Source organism: Pan troglodytes, chromosome 1, assembly GCF_028858775.2.
Source record: "Pan troglodytes isolate AG18354 chromosome 1, NHGRI_mPanTro3-v2.0_pri, whole genome shotgun sequence".
In the NCBI taxonomy this organism is placed as follows: domain Eukaryota; kingdom Metazoa; phylum Chordata; class Mammalia; order Primates; family Hominidae; genus Pan; species Pan troglodytes.
This window is the reverse complement of record NC_072398.2, coordinates 56,245,895-56,252,929: the sequence shown is the minus strand read 5'-3', so window position 1 is coordinate 56,252,929 and position 7,035 is coordinate 56,245,895.

Here is a 7,035-nt window from a genome sequence, read left to right as displayed (position 1 = left end):
ACATTTCTCAAAAGAAGAAATACAAGCTGCCAATAAACACATGAAAAAATGTTCAACATCACTAATCATCAGAGAAATGAAAATTAAAACCACAAAGAGATATCATCCTACACCAGTTGGAATGGCTATTATTATTAAAAAGTCAAAAAACAACAGATGCTGGTGCGGATGCAGAGAAAAGAAACACTTATACACTGTGCGTGGGAATGTAAATTAGTTCAACCTCTGTGAAAACAGTATGGAGGTTTTTCAATGAACTAAAAATAGAATTACTATTCTACCTGGCAATCCCACTACTGGGTATCTACCCAAAGGAAAATAAATCATTACATAAAAAGTACACCTGCACCCATATGTTCATCACAGCACTATTCACAATAGCAAAGTCATGGAACCAACCTGTCAACAGTTGACTGGATAAAGAAGATATGCTAGATTTTTTAAAAAATAAAAAGGGGGGGAGGTGGACAAGTTTTTTTTGTATTTTAAATATTCTATATACACCATGGAATATGATGCAGCCATAAAAAATAATGAAATCAGCCGGGTGTGGTGGCTCACGCCTCTAATCCCAGGACTGTGGGAGGCTGAGGCGGGCGGATCACGAGGTCAGGAGTTCGAGACCAGCCTGTTCAACATGGTGAAACCCCATTTATACTAAAAATATAAAAATTAGCTGGGTGTGGTGGCGCACACCTGTAGTCCCAGCTACTCAGGAGGCTGAAGCAGAAGAATCACTTGAACCCGGGAGGCAGAGGTTGCAGTGAGCCAAGATCGAGCCACTGCACTCCAGCCTGGGTGACAGAGCTAGACTTTGTCTCAAAAATAATAATAATAATAATAATAATAATAATAATGAAATCATGTCCTTTGCAGCAACTTGGATGGAGCTAGAGCCCATTATCCAAAGTGAACTAACTCAGAAACAGAAAACCAAATGCCACTCTTCTCACTTATAAGTAGAAGCTAAACTGCGGTATACATGGACACAAAGGTAGAAATAATAGACACTAGGACTCCAAAAGGGGGAGCATTGGAAGAGGGGAAGGGTTGACAAATAACCTATCAGGTACAAGGTTCACTATTTGGGTAATAAGTGCACGAGAAGCCCAGTTCCCACCAGTGCACAACATACCTATGTTAACAATCATGCACATGTGTCCCCTGAATCTAAAATAAAATAAATTTTAAAATAAAATAAATATAGATGATCCTTGAATAACCCAGGGGTTAGAAATGCTGACCCCCTGCACTGTCAAAAATCTGCATATAACTTTTGGCTTCCCAAAAACTTAACTACTAATAACCTACTGTTGACCGGGAAGCCTTACCGATAACATAAATAGTTGATTAACACATATTTAGTATGTTACATGTATTATATACTACATTACTACAATAAAGTAAGCTAGAGAAAGGAAAATGTCATTAAGAAAATCAAAAGAAAATATATTTACTATTCATTAAGCAGAAGTGGATCATTATAAAGGTCTTCACTCGTCTTCATGTTGAGTAGGCTGAGGAGGAAAAAGAAGAAAAGGTGTTGGTCTTGCTGTCTCGGGGGTGGCAGAGGTGGAAGAAAATCCGCATGTAAGTGTATTCACTCAGTTCAAACCCATGTTGTTCAAGCATCAGCTGTACTCTGCCTACAGCATAGGGCTCTCAGCAGGACCAATTAACAAGATAGGTGAAGTAATGCATTATAAATTGATCTATAAATAGCTAGCACTTAAACTCAGCTAAATTTAGAATGGTTTCCAGAAGACTTCCACATTAATAAATATTTAATCTTATTATTTCTAATCTATTTGTTCCAAAGCCCATTAAAACAAATTAATTTCAAAGATCTATGTGCTATGTTTAATGAATTTGGAGGAAAACGCTATTTCTTGAAGCAGATTGAAAAGCATTTTTAGTTTCTTATGAAGCCTTATTCAAACCCTCTGCAAGCAAGCAATAACCCAGAGCAGTAGTTTTCAAAATTTGATCTTTGGTGACCTAGGGGTTCTTCCCCAGAGCTGTTTTCTTTGTGTGTGTGTTTTACATCTTTTACAGGAAGAAATGGCAACATATGTGCATTTGTTCCTAGGAAGGAAGGTGATAGCATTTATTAGATTTTCAGAAGAACCCAAGACTCAGGAAACATCAAGAACTACTGTTCTAGAGTACAAATAGTAACAGAAAAGACATGAAATACCATCGTCTCTAATAATCCAACTGAAAATTAAACCTCCACAGCCTATGCTGGAGCACCTCCAGTGTGTGCTCTGTCTGGAATTCTCTCATTCTATCTCTGGGGGAAATCCTTTTTCCTGCAACTTTGTACAAGTCTTGATCTAAATTCTTCCACCTTCCTACAACATTTGGTCCAAATTTCACCACTTGGCATTTATCTCAAGTCTAAGCTCTTGTCCTCATTCTCATCCTTAAAACCTTTAAGGCAAGTATCAGCTCTCACCTCTTCACCATTCTTCCAACCTTCTCAAAAAATATCCTCATAAGAGTACAGTATACTCAATGTATTGCCAAGTCTGCATCGAGAGGGCTATTACTGTCCTTATTATCCTCTTGAAGGTTTTTTTAAAAAAACCTACCATTTAATTTACTTTAACAACTCTATTGATATGGACCTAGCAAATCTGGCATTTCCCCACACTCCTCACTACCTATATACCAAATAAATGACATAAGTTTAAAGAGCTTGAGAATTTAGAATCAGCAAAGACAGCTTTAATAAATGAGGAACTTACCATTTTATTCTCACATCCTCAAATAATGAAATAGATAGAAGAGTAATTTGTAGAGTCAGATTCAGTTTGGAAATAGGAAAGCGAGGGCTCTCATAGGACCAGATCAAACAGAAGTTTCCATAACTCATTTAGATATTTAGTTATTTTTTAAAAGGAATCTCCACCAGTACCCCTACACAGACGCATACGCAGTCTTCATAGATACACATTCACCTTAAAACCACCGCCTTAAACCATCCCTATTATAATAGAACACAATACTGAAGAACTTAAATTTATCAGCTTCTGTGAGTGGAGAGGATTTTTTCAGCTGGGAAATAAGGAACATGAGATTTACATACTTTATGAGTAATAAATAATAACAATATTGTGCCTGAAATAAATAAACTTTGGCAATAATAATGTTGTCTTCTAGAAAAAAAGTATTTTAATTGAAATTAATATACACTCAAGATTCCTTTTAATTATATCTTTAATCAAACTCTTCTAGGTTATTTTTCCTTCTTTGGTGAATTTTCTTTTTTCTTTTTTTGCTTCTCTTTTCATTGCCCTGGTATTATTAATACAAGAATTTGAGGAATACCTCAAGTACTTGACCACTTTTTGCTTTATGTAACGCTGCCTTGTGTGTGTTTCTTTTTTCCAAGGCAGAAAAGATACAGCCATGCTTCCCATTGACATTGTTTTACAAGTTGATTAAATTGCTTAGTTGGTCTTGCAGACAAAATCATCTTTCACCCTAGAAATCTCTGTGCCATTGTTCAGGGAGCAGAGAGCACTGAGGATACACAGTGTTCTGTGTCCTTAACTGCTTGGTGACTCCAGCAGGGAGGCTGCTGGCACCAGACACTCACAGTAGCTGCAAGTTTGCTACCATTTCTGACATAACTGGCCAATTCAGATGATATAGATTTATATGTTTTTAATTTAATTTACTCTTGAATAATACACATGCCAAAAAATTTAAAAGATACAAAAGGACATAAGTGCTGTCCCAGCTACCCAGATTCCCTGTCTTAGAAGCAATGCTCTTGTGTTTCCCTGCAAGTACATTTTTGCCTATAAAAGCAAATACATATTTTTACACCAATAGTATACAGTTATATACACATTTTCTTGTACCTTACTTTTGTGTGTTTAACTATTGGATATCATACTATATCATGAAATAACAAAAGCAATAGAGGGTGATATCCTCCTGGATATCCTGGGAAACCATGTGAAGAAAATGTTTCAAAGAGAGAAGTATGTGCTATGTGAAATGCTATCGTAAGATGGGAATTGAGAATGGACTACTGCATTTGGCAAAAAGGAAGTCACTTATGACTTTGACACGAATGATTGTTAGAGAACGCCAAGTGGGGGAGGCAATAGCTGATTGAAATGGATTCAAGATAGAATGGAGGAAAAGAAGGCATCACTCACCACAAATAATTTCCAAAGAACTTTGTTATAAAAGGGAATAGAATAATGGGATTGCAAGTGGAGTTAAGAGAGGCGTATTTTTTAATACTGAACATATTATAAGATGTTGGTATGAAATTAAGAATGATCCATTTACAGCAGGAAAATTGAGTGATGGAATATGAAAACAAGACAATTACAAGAGCAATGTCCTTCAGCAGGTGATGAGATGGGATTCAGGGCAACGTAAGGGAGGTTGGCCTGAGACAGGCATGTAGACCCCTCATCCAGCGCAACAGGAAGGAGAGCAGAGTGTGTGGGCATAGACGCAGGCGCAAGGAAAATGGCAGATGTGGTAGTGAGGGCATGTGGAGTCATCTGCCATTCGTGTCTAAATTTTCACTCTAGAAAGCTGTAAGTGGGGGTAGGAGAACATGACAGGGGAGTGTTTACCTAGAGGAAGAATAGAACAAACTGACTGGGTTGCTGGAAACCTTGAAAGCCCAGTTGAAGTTAAGGGTTCAGTTTGTGCTTGAGAATTTAAAGTGAGAGCAATCGGTATGTTTGTGTATTTTTGTCAACCATGTGAATACATATATTTGGGTGAAATGTTAAATATAACTGAGGAGTCTGGGGTTTCAGGGGATGCATGCAATAGGCAGTGCAGTAGAGAGAATAAGATAGCCCCCAGAATTCCACATTCCTTGGTAAACACATCTTCCCCTTAGTGTAGGCAGGGCCTGCGAATATGATGGCACATCACTCCCACGATTACGTTGTTATGTGGTAAAGAGATTTTACAGGTCTCTAATCAAAAGGAAATTATTCTGGGTGGGCCTGACCTAATCAAGCAAGCCTTCACAGAAACCTTAGACCTTCTCTGAGCTCAGAGACACTCTCCTGCTGGCCTTAGAGAAACAAACCAGTGTGAGTTCTACAGCTGTAAGCAAAGAATTCTGCCAACGATTGTGTGAGTTTAGGGGAAGACTCTGCATCTTGACTAGTGCCACATTGTAAGGCCAGAGGAGAAGACTTGGTAAACGTGTGCCTGGGCTTCTGACTCTTGGAAACGATGCAATCACAAATAGCTGTTGTTTTAATCTATTAAGTCTGTAATTATTTGTTACTGCAGCATAGAAAATGAATACAGAGGGAGATAGAGGGAAAGGAGTGAAGGGTAGACAAAGACTGATTATAATGAAGGATTGCAGGAACTAAGCTGAGTAAGGAGGGAAACGGGAATGTGAGGAAAGTATGGCACAGTGAAAGAAAGGCAGGAGGGATACATTTACTCTTCAAATATTTGTTGAGTGTCTAAAATGTGCCAGATTCCATGGTAAGAAGGGGATCTGAGGGAATTAGTAGTCTCTGCTTGCTAGATGAAGAAGTGGCTTCATATGATATTGTGGCAATTCTTATGGACTTGAACAACAGGTTCCTCATGACTATGAAGATGTCCTGCCATCTACTGTGGTTTGGAACCACAAAAGATGAGAGTGGTAGGGAGTGGTTTCCCCAGAGAGGCAGATCCAATGCCGTGGCACTGGCCAGAATGTTAGCAGGTTTATTGGGCATCCCTGGAGGGCCCTAGGCTCAGATTCTAAAGCCCAGCTATTGAATGTATGCTCCTACTCTGAGGACTGGTTTGTGTAAGCTCCCACAGAGAAAACATTTCTTGCCAAGGCCCTGAAGCAGGAGATAGGAGGGCACTTCCAAAAAAAAAAAAATGCTGGAATACAGACGCCCAGGGGGAAAGAGGCATCAGATGGAGCTAGAAAGAAAATCAGGAGCCTCTGTAAGCAAATCGACTCTGTAAGCAAAAGGAAGAAGCTCTATCTATTATAATATCCGGGGATGGTAAGGCCAACTTAGAGCCACCGTAGACTAGGACAAGGAATGAATGGTGTTCCAAAACCCTTGACTAAAAAACTAGACTTCAAAGTGATTTTAAATGACAGCAAATCCTAAGAAATGCTTTCAAGTTGAAATGAATTATTAGCCCCATTGTGCACTTGTTTTTCCTTTTAGCCCAGCTATTCCCATATGTAGTTTTTAACACTGCAACTCTCTCCAGTGACCTTAAGGAACATCAGAATTTTGGAACAAAATTAAATTTAATTAAAATAGTTAAACTATTTCATTACAACTCTTATAAGAAAGAGCGGAGAGTGACTGATGACCAAAAAATCAAATAAACAGGCTGTCTTAAAATAGAAAGGTTAGCAATCATTTACTCAAATCTTTAGTTAATAAATGCATAATGAAGTTTCCAGTCTTTCCACTGCAATTGTTTATGTACTCTCATGTGGGATTTTATTGTCATTTAATTATATTGGAAAAGGCGCAAAGCAAGCAGGGTACTTTAGTAAACAGTCTTTTCTCTAGCTGCATCAAAGTATCATCATTTGCTATTGTCTTTCAAGAGCTATTCCTTACACAAGAAAAGAGCCAAGTTAGTGCTTGTTTTCTGTCTTTTGACCAGTCTTTACTGTCTATAGAACCCATGATTATAAGGGAACCACTAAGAACGAAACAGAGAAGATGCTAAAAGAAGGAAAAAAATTAACTGGGCTGCTTCAAGGTTGGTCTGCTCTAAAATGTTTCTGAACAATCAAAAGAGATCTGAATTCATTTATCAATAATAGCATTGACTACAACAATCATTTGGAAGGTTTTCTAGGAGCTCTGACCATTTTTGTTTGTATGTTATCTCTAGATAATGAAACAAGGCTGAGAGAGACTTTTTTTTGACAAAGGTGATTCCATCCTCATTCTTAAGCACGTTCTTCATTCACTTAGCTTCTGGGACACTTGCCCTCTGAAGGTTTTATCCACCTCCTTGGCCTCTCCTTCTGAGCTCCTCTTTCCCTGCGTGACCCCT